We start from the raw sequence: 24,073 nt of genomic DNA on the forward strand, positions 1-24,073 counted from the left end.
GAGCCCTAATCCCTCTTTTGATATTTTCCCCTTTATGTTAATAATCAGTATTGGTTAATCTTTGGATTAGAATTCCCATTCAGGATTTTGGGAGATTCATTAAGATGGGTTGTTTTTGTGATATCAGTAATTTGCCTAAGGTGCTGCATACTTGTGAGTTTTGATTCCAACAATAAGTTGACATCTAAAACAGATGTGCATTGCACCATTCATTTACCCATTTTGTGAAAAGCATGATCAAGGAAGAGTTAATTAGTAAGGGCAGCATTTATCAGAAGTACTGTATAATCCTTTATAGTCTGGGCCTTTGTTGGAGTAACTGCTTTTCTGAAAGCAATAACAGGTCGTGTTCTACTAAGCTTTTGTGCAAGCTTCATATGATAAATTAAGTTTCAATTTGCACGTCGACGCTGAAGTCAGATTTGAATAATGCATGCAGGAATTCTAACATTTACTTCTGTTGGAAATGGAACTGCAGAGATAAGTTCCCCATGTGTAGTGATAGGTCCACTTGCAGAGTCTTTCCGATACAATTCCTGTAGCCACTGAATCAGCATTTAACCCTGCTTTCCATGCAATGTGGAAAATCTGTACGCCAGCCTCTTTCAACTTCTTGGTGTGGGAGGGCAAGCCCATTTCCACCTTCATTTCCACTGAAACAGGCGATGAGCAAACTTGAGGCAGATGAAGTTTGGCATAACATGAATTTCAAAAGAAAAGTTGAGGTGTGAAAAGAAACAACTGGCTGAGCAAACAAAACTCATAAAAGGCAGCGTCAAACAATAGAATGGACAATGAAAGATATTAGTAAGAAATGATGACTATTAGTGTGAGAGTGAGCGTGTCCACTGCTCACTCCTAGGTATAGGTACTCCAGAGTCCACCAAGAGAGTGGGTGAGAGTGCCCCCACAACCCCTGATTCACTCTTGTCCTGCCCTCTATGCTCAATCCTTTACCACCCCCTTCAATAACCCTCTCCACTTCACTCACTTCCCCCCCATCACCCCCACTTACTTTCCCCCTACCCCCCCATTAACACATGGTGCCCTCATCCCAAATTCAATCTCCCCATACCCTTGTTAGCTCACTCTTCCCTGTCCACCCCAACTCTCTCCCCTGTCCACCACCGTGCCCTCTTCCCTGTCCACCCCCACTCTCTCCCTGCTGTCCACCATCACGCCCTCTTCCCTGTCCACCCTCACGTACTCTCCCCGTCCTTCCCCACTCTTCTTCCCCTGTCCAACCCCATGCACTCTCCCCTGCCCACCCCCGCGCACTGCTATCCCCTGTCCATCCCGACTAATGGGAGACCATTATCCCAGTTCACTCACTCCACACCACCCCCCCCCAATTCCTCTCATCAAAACACGTGCCTCCTGACTGACTCACTCATCCTGTGACCCTTCACTCTTGCTTCCCCTCCCCCCACCCCGAACTATAATGACGAATGAGCAGTAAATTGCTGCCTCTTCATTTGCCCTCCTGTTTCACATTGTTATTATTTCATTCATTCAAAACATATAACTGATTTGAAAATTTGCAAGTGTCGGTTAATGTACTTTTTAATTTTTTAAAAGTTATGAAATCTGATGCTTGGAAATAATGAATTTTACCATATGCGTTGGAAGTTTGGCTGAGTGAACGTTGGGTTTTGAAATCCGGTAACCAAATGGATATTGAAATTCAAGGCTCGAAAGCTTACTAGAATTAAAATGCTGCATATTGGATTGAATTTTAATATTTAAAACTATTTCTGAAGTCTGTTTTGAAGTGAAAATTTTGGTCTGGGGCTCTGGAAACCTGTATACTAAATGTGTATTGCTGTATTATATCTGAGCCATGTGCATTTTGTCCAGCGAGATATGGCAAAAATCCATTTCTGCGTGTAATATCAATTGTGTGTAATATCCAACTCGAGACCAACATTTATTGCCTATCCCTAATTGCCCTTGAGAAGGTGGTGGTGAGCTGCTTTCCTGAACCACTGCGGTCCATGTGGTGTAGGTATATCCACAGTGCTGTTAGAGAATGAGTTCCAGAAGTTTTATCCAGCGATAATTGGGGAAGGTAAGCAAGAATCAGCTAAACAGTATTGTTACCCAGAACTATACTGTTATACAGAACATAAAGAAGGGAGAAGGATGGTACGTCAAAGCTGTGGAGGGGTCAAATGACTAAGAAGGGGCAGTGCACCACAATCAACTACAAAGGATGTAATTTGTGAATTTGATTATAGCTCTTTCAGTTCTTTGACTTGATTCCGGTACAATCATCTACAGCAAGGCTATAGATAATAAGGACATTGTTTGCTCAAACAAACATTTTGGAGAAAGAAACAGGGAAATTTTTGACCCACAATAGTTTGCCTTATTCAGTGTTCACCTCGGTGATCTATTGCAGAATGTCTCAGGAAAAGTTATTAGTTTCAGGAGATGAGAGGAGAAAAGGGTAAAAGAATAAACTAACTCAGAATGTGTCCTCACAGCCAAAGGTCGAAGACTAGTTTCCTGTTTTGTTCAATGTCCACAAAACTGCTTCAGTTATATCTCTTTGGTAGTATACCTAGCTCTCTGAAGCTGATTCTATATTCATTAAAGCATGTAAATGCACATTACAATCAAAGCTGGTGAAGGAACTGAAACATGGGAGAAGTTCCTCCAGAAAGAACTACTATGTATCTGCTTATGTTGTAATATACTTGTATAGTAGTTTACACAATCAATTGGCAAGCTACTGTTTTGTGAATATATTAGTTGTGAGAGAGTTCATGTATATCAGCTCTGCACCTAATTTTTCTGATTGCATATGCTATGTCTCAAAATTTGTATTCTGTAGCTTTCAAATGAATGCTATTGCTTAGTTCAGTCATTCATGAATGATATGAAGCTGCATCAGCCACATTAGAGTCTTGAAAAAAAGAAATGGATGCAAGATTAAATCAGATGGGTCATTGAGCCTGCTCTGCCATTCAGTTGGCAAAATCTGGGCAAAAGAAGTCTTTTTGATTTGATTTGTTATTGTCACATGTATTAGTATACAGTGAAAAGTATTGTTTCTTGCATGTTATACGGACAGAGCTTACTATTCCTAGAGAAGGAACTGAGAGAGTACAGAATGTGGTGTTACAGTCGTGGCTAGGGTGTAGAGAAAGATCAACTTAATACGAGGTAGGTCCATTCAAAAATCTGACAGCAGCAGGGAAGAAGCTGTCCTCGAGTCGGTTGGTAACTGACTTCTTTTTCCTGAAGGAAGAAGGTGGAAGAGAGAATGTCTGGGATGTGTAGGGTCCTTTATTATGCTAGTTGCTTTGCTGAGGCAGTGGGAAGTGTAGACAGAGTCAGTGGCTGGGATGCTGGTTTGCGTGATGAATTGGGCTACACCCATGATCTTTTGTAGTTTCTTGTGGCCTTGGGCAGAGCAGGAGCCATACCAAGCTGTGATACAACCAGAAAGGATGCTTTCTATGGTGCATCTGTAAAAGTTGGTGAGAGTCATAGCTTACATGCCAAATTTCAACCCTTTCTGCTTCGTCCCCATTGATGGAGACAGGGGCATGTTCTCCTGTACATTTCCTGAAGTCGATGACAATCTTCTTCATTTTGTTGACGTTGAGGGAGAGATTATTGTTGCTGCATCAGTTCACCAGATTCTCTGTTTCATTCATGTAGTCTGTCTCGTCATTGTTTGAGATCTGACCTGTTACAGTGGTGTCATCAACAAAATTGAAAATTAAATTGGAGAGGAATATGGCATCACAGTCATAAGTGTATAAGGAGTATAGTAGGGAGCTGAGAACACAGCCTTGTGGGGCACTGGTGTTGAGGATGATTGTGGAGGAGGTGTTGTTGCCTATACTTACTGATTGTGGTCTGAGTTAGGAAGTTCAGGATCCAGTTGCAGAGGGAGGAACTGAGGCCCAAGCTACAGAGTTTGGAGATGAGTTTCATAGGAATAATCGTGTTGAAGGCTGAGCTGCAGTCAATAAATAGGTGTCCGACATAGGTGTCCTTGTGTTCCAGGATAGAGTGCAGGGCCAGGGAGAAGGCATCTGCTGTGGATCTTTGCGGTGATAGGCAAACTGTAATGGACCCAGGCAGTCCGGGAGGCTCAAATTGATTTGTGCTATGACTAAACTTTCGAAGCACTTCGCAATGGTGGATGCAAGAGCCACTGGCCAATAGTCATTAAGGCAGCTGCTTGGCTTTTCTTAGATACCGGGATGATGGTCTTCTTGAAGCAGATAGGGACCTCAGATTGGCGTAAAGAGAGGTTGAAGATGTCTGTGAAGACTCTGCCAGCTGCTCCATGCAGTATCTGAGTGCATGTCCGGTACCCCATCTGGGCCAGTGGCTTTCCGTAGTTTGACCTGCGAGAAAGCTGCTCTGATATCTGCAGTGGTGACCGCATATACAGGTTCTTCCAGGGTGGAGGTCATGTTCTCACTGACCTGTCCAAAATGGGCATAGAATGCATTGAGCTCATCAGGGAGGGGTGTGAAGGAACCAGTGATTTTACATGCCTTCAATGTACAGTGTAGAAATAGCCCTTCAGTTCATCGAGTTTGCACCAACAGTAATTACCACTAAAGTTGCACTAATCCCATTTTCTAGCACTTGTCCCAGATCCTTGATGTGCTGATCCAAATATTTTTTAAAGATTGGAAGGTTTTAAGCCTCTGCCACCTTCCCAAGCAGTGCATTCTAGATTCTCACCCCACTCTGCGTAACATTTTTTTCAGAGCCACTCTGAATCTCCTGCCTTCACCCAGAAAACTGTGCCCCCTCATGATTGACCCCTCAACCAAATGGAACAGTTACTTCTTATTTTGGGTTTCAACTCCATTTTCTCATCCTCTCGCAATATCCCTTTATTCTCTGAGAGACCAAAAATCCATGTGTCCAAGTCATAAATGTATTCAGTGGTGGAGCATTCACAACCCTTGGAGTGAAGTAATTTCTCTTCATCTCTTCATAGGCTGGGATCCATTGTGATAAATCTCTTTTGTTCTCTTTCTAAGACCTTGATAATTTCCGTAAAGTGTAGCATTCTGAATTGGCTATAATGCTAGAACCTAGCAAGTCTTTTATAAATGTTTCACCTAACTTCCTTGCTTTTGTTCTCTGCCTTGATTTATATTCCTTTTTAACAGCCTTTTAACATGTCCTGCCACCTTCAGAAAATGTCTACATACCACCTGGTCTCCTCCTTGCACCTACATGATGAATTGTACCACTTAATTTGTATTGTCTCTCCCCTTCCTGTGGAATATGGAGAGAAAGCAAGAGTGGGATACTGATCATATACTGATCAGTCTTGAAGAACTGAATGGCCTACTCCCTCACCTATTTGCTATGTTTCTATATTGTAATGAATCGGTTCACACTGTTCTGAATTAAATATAATCTGCCATTCCACCAGTCTAAAGTTTGTTCCTATCCCCCTTCACAGTTTACTACAGTTCCATGATAGCTACAAACTTTGAAACTTTTCCCTGCATATCCACACGGAGGCCATTAACATATGTCAAAAAGGGCGTTGACTCTTGGGGACATCAAGGCACACTGTCTGAAAAACAATCTTCTACTAGTAATCCCTACTTTCTGTTCCTTAGCCAGTTTTCTACGCAGACAGCCACTGCCCCCTTAATCCATGCTTTACAAACAGGCCTACTATGTGGCACTTCATCAAATGCTTTTTGAAGGCCCCACAACCCTCATCAAAATTATTTTATCAGAGAAACCCCATCAAGTTAATCAAGCATGAAGTGTAGTCATCTGAAATGGTTTGTGAAAGATTGTTGCATTCAGTAACTTAGAATTCTCTCCTTCGGGAGGGAGTAGCTATCTCCTTGAACCATGCTGTAAAACAACTGCAGGCTTTTCTTTGAATAAACATAGAATTATTGGTTATACTTGTTTAGTCCATAAAGATAATTCTTACAACTATTGACATTCTAAATAATTTGGATCAGCTTTACTTATAAGAATACTATGTGAAGCTGTAAAAGTGAATTTTGTGCTACTTTTGTGAGCCTTTGTTTGGAGTGATTGTATTTTAAATATTTTGCTTAAGCCTTACCATTTTTCCTTTGGTCGACTGATTCTCAAATACTTTTCAGAATTTCCTGTAAGGCTTTCCCTGCCCTAGCTCCAGTCTTGAACTTGTTTCTTCTCTCTGTCTATCTCCCCATATGACCCTCTGAGCTCACCTTGTTGACAAGAACAAACTTCTACTTTCTTGATCCCAATAATATACTGATCACCAGTTTTTCTATTCTGGCTCATGTTAGGTGACCTTGTTACTGGTTCCTGCTCCTCCTGGGATTCTGTCTCTCTCTCCTTTAAACCTGTTGTCACTTCCCTCTCAAAAAGCAAAATAAATCTCCCTTGCCTCACCAAAGTCCTGTGTTTTTGCCTCCCAAATTCATGCCCATCTTTTCAGAGCTCCATGATTGTACCCTTCCAGAGAGGCTTCTGCTCCTACCACAATATTAAAACAGCTCTTACTAAGTTACAAATTGCATTGTAAGTGACTGTGATAAATGCATACTCTCCTTCCTCATCTTTCATGATCTGCCTGCCGCCTTTGACACTGTTCATCATACCGTGTTCCTGGTCCAAGCCTGGTTCTACTCCTATCTACCTAATCATAGCCAATGAATTGCCATCAATTGCTTCTCTTCCCATCCCAAAACAGTTACTGATAGTGTCCCTCAAACATAAACCTTGGATCCCTCCTATTTTTCATCAAAGTGATACCATCATTGATGATTGTCTGAGGCTGAAATGGATATTCACAACTTCAGTGATATGCTTGGGATGAGGTATCTGCACAGTGACAGAGAGCACCATTTTCACTTGTGTAGTGTTACCCATCTCCACCTCATTTCAGTTCTTCTGCCATTGAAACCTTATTCCATGTCTTTGTTATCTCCAGAATTGACTATTCTAATGATTCAAGTGACTCACTAGGAAGCTTTTATCAAAACAAACATTATTTGCGAACACAGAATATAACTAAAAGAAGTAGCAAAACTTTTACCAATTAAAATACTTAAACATGACAAAGTATAATTCTTAACAGCTAGCTATCTCTATTGCTCCAGTTTAGCAGTGTCCCCACAGACATGAATCCCTTCTTTAGGATCAGTTAGCACAGAAACCAAAGATGCTTATGCCAGTCCTAAATTTCCAGCCTTTTGACACTTCTGGAGAGTGATCCAAACAGACACTTGTCTTCTAATTCGCATGCAACAATTTCCAGAGAAAGCTCCAACCCCAGAACCTCAGAGGAAAAGTTTATTTCTTGGCAGTTTCCAGTCTCCACTTTGAACAGAGCAAAAGATACAGAGTAAGCAACCTCTCTCTAAAGATTCCAGAAAGCAGATTGCCTTGAATTCTCTGTGAAAGCCTAGCCCCACCCTGCTATGTGACCTTACCTGTCAATCAACCTAATGAAGCCCCACTCTGAAATATCCCGGGGGGAAAACAAAATAGCAGAACTCTCCATTAATTCAGATTAAACCAAACATTGCAGCCATTGAAATCAATTACTGCTGCAGAAACAATACAGTGCTGCTGGATCTGGATAAAATGGCTTCAATAAAATGGAAGGGACTAATAAATACATTCAGTGCACACATGACTAAAATACGTTTCTTAAAGGCATAGTATCATCATAATGGCCCTGCCCTATCCCTATATTCTCCTCCAGCCATACTATCCTCCAAGATATCTGCGTTCCTCTAATTCCAGCCTTTGAACATACTTGATTTTAATTGCCCCACCATTGGTGGCCCTGCCTTCAACTACCACCCAGACCCTGAGCTCTGGAATTCCTTTTCCATACCTCCCTACTTTCCTTATTTAAGAGAATCCTTAAAACTTAGCTTCGTATCCTAGCTTTTCACTTTTTGTTTTACGGAGTCTTTATGAATCCTCCTAGGGCACTTGATCCTGTTAAAGATGCTATATAAATGCATGTTGTTGTACTTTATACATTATCATCTTGGAAGGCAGAATACTGGATTACCCAATGTTTGTTTTACTCTGATGCTTTGCAGAGGAATGCAGATAAAGCTAAAAAGGAGTGCAGCTGCATAACTTTGCAGTACAATTCTAAAATAAAGGATCTGTGTATTCTGTCCGTTATAGATTCATATAGTTATTAAATGTTCCAATCCTCTCTTCAAAGTCAACGTACCCACATGTTTTTGGTCTAATAAGATTAAGTTTTATAACATTATCCGGTGAACTTCTGTGTTATGTAGTGAAAATTAAAAGTCAAGTTACGGAGCATAATGATTAATGGTGCTTCAAATCCAGCATCATTGATGTATACAGAGAAGAATATATAGTTTCCAATATTTTACAACCTTTGAATTATGTTTCAATATATATAAAAGTTTATTCAAATTTTGTTTGGCCATTGCCATAGAAGTCAGATTAAATAGCATGATCCGGTTTAATTCAGGAGCCATTGCAGCATGCAAATGTATAACTCATCATGGCAACCCCACTGATATCAAAATAAATACAAGTAACTTTTGTGTTTAACAAAAAATAATTTGTTCCAGTGTTTCTAATTTAAGCTGTTGCCTGCTGATAGGAACTGGTATTGTTAAGGTCTTTTCAAGTTTAGGTTGCAAAGGATGATGTTTAAGCTTGCTGGCATTTCTCCATTTCTGTGTGTAAAAGAACAGAGGCCTGAAACTTCCCAGGTCCCCAGCTTCAGATTTGTGGGATGCACTGATTAATCTCTCTCAAATTTCCAGGTAAAGGTTTGCATTGCAATTGTCCAGAACTACTAAATTGCTCTGAACAATTGCACTGGGGACCATCTGACAAAGCAATTTAAATCGCTAACTTTAGATGATTCTGTCAGTGTTGCATTGGTAGTTACTCTTAAATAGTTAGAAGAAATAAAAACACAACTAACTTAAGCACAACTATTTTAAACATTCAGATTGGGCCCTGCAAATGACCCCCCACATCCGCTCCCCACACAATCTGGACCTCCAGACCCCTCAATGCCTGACTAACTACCCCCAAAGATATGACACCACCACCACACCTCTTCTCTCCCCCACCCCCCCCACCCACCCACGGGATTCCACCTGACTCTCTCTCCCCCTCTTCTTCGGCACAACCCTGCCAACCAACCAACCAAATCTGATCCACTTATCTTGAAAACCACCTTTGCCTATCAGTTTCACCTGGCCCTTTAAACCAACCTGCTTAAATAGCAGCATGGGCAGTAAAAAGGGACGTGGTCCCCCTGAGTACACTGGAGCTGGACTGTGCTGGGGCCTTCAGGGACTCTTTCATCGCAGGTTGCAACTCCAACCACTGGAGTTTTCCAGAGCCAGTAACTGCACTTTACGCTGTTGTAATTCCACTGAGCCATGACTTTCCGACGACACTGGTTGCAAGTTTTGTCCCACCATATCTGAGCTTTGGGAAACAGCTCGAGAGATCATGAGCTATAAGGGGGTGCTTGCTGGGGTCTACAACAAACAACCAAAAAAGTTTCTGATAGTAAGATACAAGAGTTTTTGTACTCAAAACTTGAGATGGGTGTAACATAACCCTGGTGTATAGGCTTGGTATGTCTGGGAAAATCTATGATTTTTAATGGGGCCTTGATATGGCCATTTAAAAAAACAAGAGTCTCAGTTTGTGTTTGATGCTAATAACATTGACACAGAAAGACTATATCAGTGTTTTGCAGATAATGAATTATTTGGAGCTGCAGTGACTTATGTAACCAAATATAGTAACTATTTTGCGCACACAGCCACCCTCCATAAGCAACAAGATCACTATCAGCTGGTATACTTTTAGTTGGATTTACTGAAGGAAATGTCAGCCAGGCCATTGGGAGAATGCATCAAGTGGAAACTGAAGGACTTTCTTTGAATAGAAACAGTCTTTCAATCAAAAGTTAGCTTAGATATGTTGCTCAAACTCCTGGCAGGTAGCTCAGGCACACAACCTTCCTCAGCCAGAACAAGATGACAATGTTTTTAAGCTGTGGTGACCATCATTGATCCTTGGAAAATTGTTAAAAATTCAAGTATATAATCTGCAGTTTAAACAGAGCTTTTCATAAAGGAATTAAAACTATGTATTTAACAATCCTTTCAATAATCTAGCCAGTGCTTTTAAACAGAATAAACTGGGTGGATTGTATTTATGGATAATACTTTTTCAGCTTATAGGTAAGTGTTGTCAATATTTGTCAAATAGTTTATATATACATTGAGAAGCATAGTAAATTACCAGATTGATGGAAGCAGAATGTATGTCACAGAAATAATCCTGTGAGTGTGGAAAGAGACATGAGTTGGATAGATGGATTTTAACCAGTGTAATGCTGAGGGCTGTTACCAGGAATGTTATCTGGAAAGGAAGCTATCAAATGTTTAGTGTGATATATCTGATTGCATAGAGATTGTGCAGAACTGCTTTATGAGGTTTTTGCCAGGAATGGATAATTCTACCAAGGAAGAAAGATTAGGTTGTTTTCTTTGGAACTGAAGAGATTTAATTGAGGAGTATAACATTATTAGGGTCATTGGTAGAATGAATAGGAAGGATCTATTCTTGTTAGCAAAGGGGTCAATAACCAGGAGGCAAAGAAAAATGCTTGGATACGCTCTTGAGGTATGATAGCCTACACAGTGATGAGCCAACAGCTGAAAGGTGGGATTAGATTCAATAGTTACTTTATGGCCAGCATGAACAAAATGAACCAATGGCCTCTTTGGTGCTGTAAAATGTCCTGTTGTTATGCACTAATCCTAAATTACTGTGTTTTGTTGGAAAATTGGCTCTATTGTAAAGGTATTCAATTTCACAACCTGATATTTTCATGTTCAGTTTTTGAGCTGCCACAAGGAATAAACTAAAGTGCATAAAATGCTAATTTTGAAGAACTCAAAAATAGCATTTTTATTGTGCCTTTTTACACTGAAATAGCTTATTACTTAAAAGCGCTAAAAGTAACAATAAGTAGTTTATTCAGCTATAATTATCAGGGATGTTTTCCTGCCATCATGCTACAGTATGTTCAAGGGTAAGAAGTAGAAGGGGAATATTAGCAAGTTTTTGTGCTATTCCTTTCATCCCTCTCTTCCTATCAGCATTTATCCAGCCATGAGGAGTACAAAAATTGAGAAACTTTCTTTTGCAAAGTGTATGGATAGTATTTTATATTACAAGGCATGCACTAACTTTACGAGATGGAGGGAATGTGGGCTGGATTTTTGCAAAATTGTGCAAAACATTTTAAAATGGTGGAAGGAACCCTCAAGCGTAAGTCCCACCCCCACTTCTGAAAGACCCAATTTTGCTGTTAGGGGAAAGGGGACGGAATGTGAAGCACACAGGCGGGAATTATGAATCGACTGGGCCACTTGGTGCACAGGACAATCTTAACTCCAGGAACAGCCACAAGTCAGTGCGTGTTCCACAATGGGTTTGATCAGTTCTCAGTCTGGCTGTCAAGTTGACTGCAGAATGATGTAGCTTGGAATATTTTACTAACTTTCTCCATGTTTCTGATCGAAGATTTGTTTGCGGTCAGTCAGACTGGGCAAGGTGTGATGGCATGGAGGAGACTACAGTAAAATCGATACATTGATCCATCTCACAATATAGTGCAGAAGGAGGCCATTTGGCCCATTTGAATCTGCACTGACTCTCCGACAGAGCATCCTACCCTGCCCTACCCCCATAAGCCCACTAATCCCGCTAACCTACACTAAGGGGCAATTTAGCATCACCAACCCACCTAACCTGCACATCTTTGGACTGTGGGAGGAAATCGGAGCACCCGGAGGAAACCCACGCAGACACACAGAACGTGCAAACTCCACACAGACAGTCACCTAAGGCTGGAATTGAATCCGGCTCCCTGCCACTGAGAGACAGCAACGCTAACCACCGTGCCATCCATAATGAAGAAGTAACTGTTTCTAGTAATTGTGGACAGAGAACTTTGTACTTTTTAATAATGGGTTAGAAGTGTCAAGTATCCTATTGCTTATTTTTAGCAATCCTCACTAGTGTAGAAGTATTGGGGTTGAATTTTCTCTTTTTGTGGAGGCGTGTTGCAGCGGGCAAGAAAAGTGATGTTGAAGCCATAGACCCCAATGGTGATGTTCTCCATTGTATTGTGAGGAACCCTAAAACCCATTGGGAGAGTCCAACGTTGTTACTGAATGAACCCACCCTGCCAGCAACTTAGCTTTTTAAACTTCGGGGAGCCATTTCTAAAAGCTACCCACTACCCCCTCCCTCCTGGTGGTATCAGGCATAGAGGCCTGATAATTAAATTTAAATCTATGCTAATAGGATTCCCAATGTTCAACATCAGGAATCCCTTTGTGTCACTGGGACGGGGTTGGCGAAGGAAGGAGATGAGGAGAAAGGACAGTTACGATGATACTTCGCACTGAGTATAACACGATTTGGATTTCTCATTGCCATTCGTGCCCGTGAGTTGGCCACAAAGTCCCAGCCTTGGTGTTGGAGCTCAAGTGACATGGACAGCTCATCTTCTCTGAACTGTTTGTGAACATACTGTTGGCGAGCGTTATTTCTTTTGGCTGAAATTGTAGTTGAAGGTTGTTAACATGGTGAAATTCCATTCATGTTTTCAGCAAAAAAGGAAGTATGCAGTGCTCTTATTTTTTCTTTATTTATTTCAAAGCAAAGTCAGTGCTGCTGGTTTCAGGCATACATAATATATACAAATATAATATAATGGATTCTAACCAAGTTGACTCTTGAGTGAGTGACAAATTATTGATATAAATTGATTCCACGAACCTGCTTGGTGCATTGCTGACCATATAGTAGAAATATGAACATGGCATTATCCCGACTAAATCAACACCTATTCATGTGAATTCAAGTGGAGCAAGTTAATTGAATCCCACATAATCTGAGTTGAATTTTTGTTGCTTTGTATAAATTGTGCAAATGTGGTTTGTGGGTTTTTTCAGGTAGTAGGTGCTGCTTGTATTGTATAGTCACTAAGGAGTTCTTGCTGGGTTAAGGCTTTGCCTGAATTATGTATTCAATCCACAGTACTACACTGAAATGAAATTCGAGTACATCTTCAAGCTGTGTCATGGCTGACCAGTTCTGAATTGTAGATCAGCTTTAAATAGCTGCTGAGGTGCAGGAACATTTTAAATAGGATATGGTCAAAGCTTTTCACTTTAGGACAGCTTGTGGATCAGAGTTGATCTCTGACCTTCATTCGTTGAAGGTCTTGTTTGAAAATTGACATTTTCTCCCTTTTCAACCCTTACTTTCTACTGTACAGATCCTGCATTTATCTTTGTTTCTCTTTATCATTCTCAGTTTTTACTGACAAAATGATTGATTCTCAAGAATTTCAACAGTGGAATTCTCCTTTCAAAATACAGCATGATGACAATTAAATATAGAAATAAATAATATCACCTCATTCCATTTTCTAACAGCTGCCTGTTTATACCCAACAGAATGTCCTTTTCAAGATTTGGTTATTCTATAAAGTAGATACAGTTTCAAATATTTTTATTCTTACTTGATGAACCTTGTGATTTTGAAATTTGTGCAACTAACAATATATGAGGAGAATACGGGGCCATTTGTTTGCTGCGTCTAGAATCATAGAATGATGTAGCACCGGAGGTGGTCCATTGGCTCGCTGTGAAAGCTATCCAATTAGTCCCAGTCTTTACACATAGCAGCATTGATTTAATACCATTTGCATTTCAGTCACTGTGGCAAACCCAAGGGCGAATACTTGGCAACAAGTGTCCTTGTACAGGAATCACCAAAAATCAGCATGCAGATACAGCAAGTAATTCAGAAAGAAAGTGTAATGTTGGCCTTTTTTGCAAGGAAGTTGATGTAAAAAAAAAGTAGGGGTGTCTTCCTGCAACTGTATAGAGCATGGTGAGACTATACCGTAGGCAGCACGATAGCACAATGGGTGGCACGGTAGCACAGTGGTTAGCACTGCTGCTTCACAGTTCCAGGGACCTGGGTTTGATTCCCGGCTTGGGTCGCTGTCTGTGTGGAGTTTGCACATTCTCCTTGTGTCTGCGTGGGTTTCCCCTGGGTGCTCCAGTTTCCTCCCACAGCCCAAAGATATGCAGGTTAGGTTGATTGGCCATGCTAAAAATTGCCCCTTAGCGTACTAGGATGCTTAGGTTAGAGGGATTAGCGGGTAAAATATGTAGGGATATGGAGGTCAGGTCTGGGTGGGATTGTGGTCAGTGCAGACTCAATGGGCCGAAGGGCCTCTTTCTATGGGTCTGTATCTTGAGTGTTATGTACACTTTTGATCAGCTTATTTAAAGGATGTATTGCATTGGAACCATGGCAGCAATGCGGAGTTAAGACCACAATCAGATCAGCCACAATGTCATTAAATTGTAGATTAGGTTTGAGGGATTGAATTAGCTGCTCCTGCTCTAATTTTTTGTTCTTTCCTAGGTCAGACTTACTTGTAGAATGACCACAATGCACCTTGTCTTTAAGAGGTTCAGGCTAGCTTTATTTAGTGCCAGTTACCACTGATACTGGACCCACTGCTTATTCATTCAACTAATGAATAGTGCGTCTAGCATTGGCACATAGAAGTCATTATAATGAGTTGGCAGCATTAATTTGTCATGTTGCCTGCATTAAATTAAACAGGCACATGTATTGCGCTTGCATTCTCATGCACATTTTCGTGTTCATTACCCATTTAACCCCTGTTGTATTAAAAATGATAAAAGATCAACGTGTTATGTAAGTTTGTGTCTCTAGGAGGAAATTATTGATCATGGACACCGTTAAGTTGATCATTAAACTGGTCGACCAAGAAAATTAGCCATCACACCCAAGTTTTAAGATGCATATAAACTAGATCTGCAGTGGTTCACCATCCGTTTCACTGTACAACAACTTGCTTTTTCATCCTCTTTATTCTTGCAGCTAAGTAGAACAATTACTCTGAAATCAATCTGTGCAGAAATCTCTCAGCTGCAGAATTGTAGAATATCAACCTGTCTGATTATGTTTAGAATTCTTGATGATTTCTCTGTAATCTCCTATAATGAGTGTATAATTGTTCATTTTCACCAGAAAGAACTTGCATTTATGGAAATTGTGTCAAGCAAGTCATAAGGTCTTCTGAAACTGATTGGGGCAAATTATTTTCAAGAAACAACAGCTCTGTGCCATTTCACTCTACATTTCTATCAATCTCCGTGACTGATGCTTAAAGTATGTCCTAGTAGTTCAAGTGTTTAGTTTAGCCAGTGCATGCCATAAAAGATCAGGTTCCAATAGATTTAAACTGAAGCTAATTAATTTGGAATAATGTATTCCTTACATTTTGGTTTCTAATATGTAGAAAAACACTCTATTAATGTTTTTGATGTTTGCAGTGGAATTAAGTGCAATAAACTATAATAATTCAGAATAAGGCAAGAGAAGTTTCCATCATTGTTCACACTCCCGGTTGCAAGCTGGAATGAGATCTTCTGTTCAGAAGATTCACAAATAAATTCATATAGAATAGCAACTGTCTGATTACAACTCACCCTGTTGTAATTGCCTGAATCTTTCTTTGGATTTATTTTCCCCATCTCCAATATTAGTTTCTCCCAAAGGAATTTCGCTTTGTTGCCCATTGATTTGTAATCTCACTGCCTCAGTCTCTCTATATAACCTGGGCATATTTTCATTATATCTCATCAGCAGACTTTTCATTTTCTTTAAGAGAAACCATTACACAGATAAAAGACATTTGTGTGCACACTAATTACTTATACTAAAGCTTGAGCAAAAAATTGCAGATTTGGGATGAATGCCAAACACTTAACAAGCAAGAGAAATGACCATTTTTATAGGACAAGTTAGTTGTAAAAGAAGAGTAACAGAGAATATGCATTTGGAATGACTCAGTTTTCTCATCTATTGTTGTAGCTTCCACAACCTAGTATACCTCTGATCAGTTACAGTTAGATTGGAGCATGCTCATACTTAATGCAGAAAAACCTTTGAACTATAAACGTGATAGTCTAGATGCAATTCAGCAGAGAAGAGGACAAATAATATGCAAAAACAAAGAGTGCATAATCTTATGTTGCGTGAAAGTGATTGGAATCCTTCATAGTTCTGTATCTTAAAGAGGCTGACTGTTATACTGATTTGTGTGCTATCTAGAGGGATCATACTGCATGTGTTTTCCTTTTAAAGCATTGTTATAGTATCCTATGTGGATGGCAGAGGTCACAAGCAGTAGTTTCTTTCTAGCATTTAGGTAGTTAACAAAACTACTACCAAGATTGCAATGTTTTCTGAATCCTTAAATTGGACTACTGTTCCAGAATTCACAAACATAGGCTGGAATTCTTCGGCTGTGCACACCCCATTGTCACTGTAGGCAAGAGTGGAAAAATTGGCACTCAGCCAAATCTCCGTTCACTGCGGCGGGACCAGAGAATCCCATCAGCGTGAAGGGCCAGAGAATTCTGGCCATTGTCTCCAGAATGGGTTTGGCTAAGATGCTCTTTTGGAAAGTTGTTGCAGACTTGATGGGCTAAATGACCTCCTCCTGCATTGTAGGGATGCTATGGTTCTAATGTTCCATGGTATTTTCTAGCCAATGAAGTATTTTTGAAGCCTGTTTATTGATGTAACCTAGGAAATGTAGCTGCCAATTTTACGTGTAACAACATCCCACAACCGATCATCATGTTTTGATGCTGGCTGTGGGATAAATATTAATCAGGGCATTGGATTGAGACTTGTGTTCAAAATGAAATCTTACCAAAGTGTAGTTCACTGAAACCTTTCCCCCGTGCAAGCTTCTTTCTGTTCTTAGATTTAACATGCTTCTTTATAAAGTGATAATTTATTTCTTAATTTTGTTTCATATACCTTGGCCAGGACTTTCCAGCTCTTCATACTGGTGGGATCTTCTGGTCTTGTCAGTGGCGCACACTACCTGTGGGTTTCACGGCAGTGAAGGGAGAATTTAATGACAACCCCTGGTGATAACATTGGGACCAGAAGATCCCTCCACCTGCCAGTGGTATACCGTCTCAGCCACCATGTAAAAAATCCTGCTGCCCCTTTTTTTTAATGTTTCTTCATTTTTATTCATCTATACAATTACCTCTACATTGATAAATTCTCAATTTCTCTGACCCTCCATTTTAATTGACAGCTTATCATTTTTTAATTCTTTATTTGGGATGCAGCGTCAAAGGCTGTTTCTTGCCCATCCCTAACTGCCCTTGAGAAGGTGATGACAAGCTGTCAACATTACTTCATGTCCTACATTACGTCCATAGAAGAGAGTTTTGCAACTGTGTTTGTGCCTTTTGCTTTGATGGTAGTTCTTGGACAGTGCCTTTTGGGAAAACACACCATGCAGTTTATGGAAAAGTACATCAATACATTTCCTTAAAAAAAAGGTTAAAATTGTTTAACTTATTTCATCTTTCTTGAAGTCGCTGAAGACCACAACCTTTCCATTTCCTTTCAATTTGATGCTTAGCTTGGGGGAAAATAGTAACCTGATGGTTGAACATTTAAAAAGCGGGAGTTTAAGAGTTGCTTGTAATTCCATTTCATTCATGTTTAACTTCAGTATTGTTAAAATTATTTTCTGTGATGGTGCATCAATCCTGTGATAGCACTTATTACAGTTATTATGAGAACATTTGAATATATTGATCAACAATTTGAATAATAAAAGAGAAAAGATACAAAACCTGTGTATTGTTCTTTTTCATGTTGTACTGTGGGCAGCATGGTTGCACAGTGGTTAGATTCCCGAATTGAGTCACTGTCTGTGTGGAGTTTGCATTTTCTACCCGTGTCTGTGTGGCTTTCCTCCAGGTTCTCCGCTTTCCTCCCACACTCCGAAAGACATGCTGGTTAGGTGCATTGGCCATGCTAAATTCTCCTTCAGCGCACCCGATCAGGCACCGGAGTGTGGCAACTAGGTGATTTTCACAGTAATTTCATTGCAATATAAGCCTTAATTGTGATTAATAAATAAACTTTACTTAGAAATCACTTGCCTCTATTGGACATATTTTAGCAAGTGATTTATTTCCAACAGACTGTTAAAGAAGTTTACAGAGTTAATTAAGCCTTGAGACACCACACTGGACAAAAAAATTAATTGGTTTAAAACTAGTCAGATGCAATAAAATAAGTATCCAGATGCAAACTCATTGATATGAAGGTGTAAGAAACATAATTTGTTAAAAACTATTTTGCAATGAATATTTGAGACATAAATACAGGTTGAAATTAGTGAAACTATTTAATGTCTTTCCAACTAATGGAATAGAAAATCTCAGTATTTGCTGTCAGCATGATTTGAATTCTAGTATATTAGTAATTACATGCATTCTGATGATGTGATGATGCTACTGTTGGACTGGTGTGGGCACGGTTAGAAGTCTCACAACACTAGGTTAAATTGCAACAAGTTTATTTGGAATCATGAGCTTTCAGAGCACTTCTCTTCCTTACTTCTTACTGTGCATTGTGATAACATAGCAATGCTTATAAAACGTACTTACAAAAATAGCTTGAATGAAACCCCATCACGTTTGGTGTTCATTGGAGTGGACATAAAGGACATGATTTTTGTTCAGGTTCCGTTAATTAGAATGGAAAGCTCAGAGTTTTCTTTATTTTGAACATATATCTAATTTTGTCAAGAATCACTAAGTATTCATGTTATATTATAATTTTGCAAAATAAGCCCTGCATTTTCACTTAAACAGAGCTGAAGTTTCCTTCATAAGAGCTCAGGCTGACTGCATGCTTCTGTACCTATATAAGCTATTCATAATTCATGGGTGTGGGGAAGAGCAGCTTGAGCTGTCTGGGTCTAAATAATTTTGTTTCATTTCTCCCTGATTTGACTGTTATCTGATCGCTGCATGCGGGTGTGATGGTCAATGGGGAAACCCACTAATAACCCATCTCGATTAGTTTCTGAATTTGCTTTCTGTCCCCGAGTTCAGTTCAAAATATACAAATTTCAGATTTTGTATCAGTGATATTGCTGGGGCTGTAAACATTCATCATTATTATGAGTAAATTGGACAGCAACTTCTGGAGTATGCATACATGCAGTTAAATGTGGTAATCTGGAAGTTAACACCTATCGGCCTGTGAAGGTTGCTGAATGCATTAGTGAAGATAAGTTTATTACAAGTACAGGATGGCAGTTCTAAGCTTAAACTTCTTGGGTAAAGGGGGATAAAACACAAAGAAATCCCACAACACCAGTTTAAAGTCCAAACAGATTTATTTGTAGCAAAAGCTGCAAGCTTTCGGGACAGCCTGTCCCTTCGTCAGGCCACCTGACCAAGGGACAGGCTGCCCCGAAAGCTTGCAGGTTTTGCTACAAATAAACTTGTTTGGACTTTAAACTGGTGTTGTGGGATTTCTTTGTGTTTTACCCCAGTCCTACGCCAGCATCTCCACATTAAGGGGGGATAACCAGTTAACACTAGTCACTCAGAGGCCACTTATGACAAGACTTTGCCAATAGATTAAAAATTCAATCCAAGAGTGTGAATTACTTACCCACTCTTTACCAGTTAAATGCACAAGAGTTCAAACTGGTGCATTTAGGTATAAATTATTCCTCAATAGCATGTAATAATTGTTTATGTTTAAGTTAATCCAAACGATTTTGTAATCTGTTGCTTTAGTTTCATTTGATTTATAAAATCGTATATTTCACAACTTTCTTAGGAAAACTAGGCTGGAATAAAACATTTGGATTGATGTTGCGTACCTGAACTCGTGTGCTACAGAAACAACTTCCAGATATTTAGACTAGTGGTTAGTTTGTACTCCAATTCTACACACATCTCTCTAGCCCTGACAATTTATGCACCTTAGAAAATTATTTGCTGCAGAAGTGGTAACTTTGTTCCCTAAATAAATTTAAATATATCAGTTGGATTTGAATTGCTGAACGAATATTCTGCTTCTACAAACCTTCATTTCCTGCCGACACAAAACCAGTTCTGAATTTTTGCCCACTGTGAAACCATCAATGAATAGTTGTAATGGTGTAATTATCACACAAGCAAGCAGATCAGCTGCTATAGACAGATGTTGGATAGAAATGGAATTCTCAATTCCCTATGGCTGATGTTCTTAATGGGAAAAATCTACTTGAATATTACAATTTTAAAATGCTGACTGGAACTGTCCAAATTCAGCTAAATTTCTTACTCATTACATCTGTTTTTCTAATGTTGACCGTTTTCATTTCATAAAGTCTTTGTCATGTGGTTTTAACTAATTAGCTGTTTACAGCATCACTAATTTCAGTTGGAACAAAAAGCAATATTTTTGGCTATTGGGTCAATTCATACTAAGCTGTGTAAAGGCAGCTTTTGAGAGGGTGAATTGAGTATTGCATAGCTGGAGTATTGAGACATTTGATAAGATAACAGAATTAAACAAATGTAAGAGCTTATGACATACTTGGGAATTAGGTAGCGTTTATTGGTGGGCTTGCAATTTGTCTTGCCATGATAATGAGGGACAATGACAAGTGGATAGTGTGTGATTGATTTCCTCAGGGATCTGTTTGGCAATGTATTCTTTGTGACTGAGAAAAGTGAACTGAAACAGCATCATTAAAAAACAGTAAATAATGTGAGAAATGTAAACTATCTTGGCAAGGTGAATACATGGGCTAAAAATGACTGTTGGATGCAGATGATTTTACTTTACACATACATGTTTAAAAACTTTAGCAAGAGAGCATGATGGTTATATATTGGAAGAAGAAAAAGGTTCAGTATTTACCAGCCTGTGAAGATTGCTGAATGCATTAGTGAAGATAAGTATATTACAAAGTACAAGATAGCAGTTTTAAGCTTAAACTCCTTGGATAAGGTGGGAATAACCAGCAATCATCAGAGCTGATGGATGAGATGCAATTATTTATTTAGTTACTCAGGAGCTTGGGGAGCCTTTGTTTCCCTATTGTTTTATCCTTGGCAATGATTCAGCCATTCAAAGTCGATTTGCCAAACAACCCCCTTTTTGCCTGCAGTGTAAATTGTTGTGATCATTTGAAATTGGGCATCTTGCGTTGTCCTGATGAATGGAAGACAAAAAATTTCAACAACTTGTTGAGCTTTTAAGCAAAATTAAAATATAAAACTTTTGAAGTGTAAAGACTAACATTCATATAGTACCTTGCTGTGTTTTGCAAGGCATCCCAGGCACATTGCTTCCACATACGTTCATGATCACTTTAATGGTACATGTAGAAGCCATTTGTAATGATAGAATCAGAAATATTTATAAGTAATTGACATTTTAAGCCATTTTTGATGATGTTGGTGAAGGGAAAAATATTGGCCAGGACCAGATGATAGTATCTTTAACATTCACCTGAACAGAAAAATGAGACACCAGTTTAATATTTCATCCAAAGAGTGACATCTCTTTTAAGTAGTATGACCTCTATTAGGTAGTTTAACACAGGAGTTCAGGTAAAGAGCATGATGACAGTATATTTGTTGTCACAAGTCTGTTTCAAACAAGTTCAAAATAATAAGGGAATAAAGCAAAACAAAAAAAGCTTAGCTCTTTGCTGAGTACTATCTTTAAGTTGATTAGCTTCTCTATTCCTAACCAGATAGCTGCATTATTTACCAGTACAATCAAACTAAAACCGAAAGGGAGTCTCGAGTTCTGTGTCTGGAAATTTAAGGTCCTACAGGGTCGGATTCTCAGCCAGTTCCAGTTCATGTTCCATTTCAAAGTTGCATGCCAAACAAAGTTCAGAGCCAGGTAGTCTAACAGATTTTCTAACAGGTTGCTCACCAGCTGCCATCCATGTCCATTTACCTCTGCGGGCATTCCATTCAGGCACCCTTTTTATATTTGCTCTTACACACCTGTTCCTGTTTGTTTCAGTGTGATTCTTTCTGGGAAACATAATGCATGTTTAGTTCTGGCCAAGAGGAAATGAAACGTACGTGCTGAGAAGTAACACCTCTCCACAACTCTACCCAGTGCTGTGGTACAGTCAGTTGACTCTAGAATTTGTTCTCACAAAGCCTGTGAAAATGGACTGAAAATCTGGATTGGAAAAAAAATTAGAAAGCACAAAGCCTTTCTTATCTTGTCCTCCTATTAAGGTCATGGTGCAATGAAGGGATAATTCAGCAAGACCAAAGCAGCATATAAACTCCTAGATATTGGATAAAACATTAGCCAAACCTAAAGTTTTGTAAAGGTGGTATAGTAAGCATTGCTGTTGGATCTTGGCTCTAAAGCTAATGAAACTATGAAATCTGTGTTTATGTTATGCCAGTGCAATAGCTTTCTCTGAACACCGTAACTATCCATTCACATAACCCTTACAAATAATCTGACATGGTTGATTCTTTCTTGTTGATGATAATGTTTATGAACAGGCATCTTTATAGTTTACATTTCACATAAAAGTAAATTCATATACAGACACCACACCAGTGGAGTGTTGGTCTTTATACCATTTTTTATGTTCCACCTTTCACAATCTCACAAGGGGCAAATTAGTTCTCAGATACAGTATAGAAGTGTTTTAGAAAGTGTAGGCACTAATATATCATGGGAAATATACTACTGTATGGCAATTACACTGAAGCAAAATCTCAGAAACTTTTCACTATTCAGTGAAAATGGGGTATCAAACCTTGGTTCATTCAGGAATCAATCCCCCCATTATAACATTGTTCCTGTGGGAAAATCAGTTCCAACTCACACCGTTTCAACTTAGAAATGATTCCTGAAAGTAGCATTGTGTTGCAAGTCCATGCACTGCCCGTAGTGCCTTTCACGACCACCAAATGTTTCAAAGCACTTTACATCCAAGGATTTTTAAAAAGCAGTTGCTGGTGTGCTATAGGGAATGTTGCAGCCAGTTTGTGTTGAGCAAGCTCCTGCAACAATGATGTAATAAACAAATCATTTTGTTTTTTGTGATGTTGCTTGAGGGATAAATGATGGCCAGGGCACTGGGAATCTTCTTCAAAATAATGTTCACTTGAAAGGGCAGTTTAACATCCCATCAGGATGACGACACCTCTGAAAATGCATTGGCACCTCCAGTGTTTCAACCCATGATTTTTATGCTCAAGTCCTGGATCAGGACTTGGAACCAAAACCTTCCACGCCTTCGTCACCCTCTACGTGAAAACATTTCTCCTCAAGCTCTCTCTAATCCTTCTCTTGATCACTTTAAATCTGTGCCCCTTAATTAATGACCTTTCTAATAAAAGTAACAAGTCTCAACCAGTCTCTCTGTCAAAGCCCATTATCGTAGGCTAGTAAGATAAAATATCCTTCTTAATCTCCATATACACCTGCACTGTGAGCTACAGGTATCTGTGAAATGCACACCAAGGTCCTTTATTTCTCTTAACTTGTTGTGTATTCCATTGCCTTGTTTGTCCTCTATTAATTCAGATTGCATTCCATTGTAATTCAAATTTCATTCACTTTGTGAAGTATTGATATGAGATTAAGCTTCAATATTATCCAGACAAAACAAACTGGGATCTCTGTTGTTTTTAAAAATGGCTAAATCATCGCAATTTAATTTGTCTTTAATTGTGAATGTTTGTCAATGCATTTTGGAGAAACAGAAATCCAGAGAGTAGCATAAAACACTGATGAATAGAGTGCTCGCATTTTCTATAATAATTATCACATTTTTTGTCAATTCACTGAAGTTAGAGAAATATCAGCCTCCTGTAGGTATGAGAATATAAAATCCACTGACTATATTCATTTATGATGGTAAAATTTTATATGTAATATGGAGGTTGGACTGTGCACTACTCTTGAATGTGGCCAAACCAGGGTTGTATACAATAAGTTTAACGTAATTAATCTCTACGTCATTCTCCATAACATTATCAGACCTGTTATTGCAGCTAGAAGTAGTGGAACTTGCTACTGCAGAAAGTGGTTGAGTTGATTAGCATAGATGCATTTAAGGGAAAGCTAGGTAAGGAAAAAA

The 24,073-nt window shown here is 39.2% G+C and overlaps 1 protein-coding gene across 14 annotated transcripts in view; it reads left to right on the forward strand.

The window, feature by feature from the left end:
* The window catches only part of anks1aa (ankyrin repeat and sterile alpha motif domain containing 1Aa), a 373,296-nt gene that overhangs the window by 261,903 nt on the left and 87,320 nt on the right, over nucleotides 1–24,073 (forward strand). The window lies entirely within an intron of this gene.

Source organism: Carcharhinus amblyrhynchos, chromosome 22 (genome assembly GCF_965287045.1).
Source record: "Carcharhinus amblyrhynchos chromosome 22, sCarAmb.v2.hapA, whole genome shotgun sequence".
Classification (NCBI taxonomy): Eukaryota; Metazoa; Chordata; class Chondrichthyes; order Carcharhiniformes; family Carcharhinidae; genus Carcharhinus; species Carcharhinus amblyrhynchos.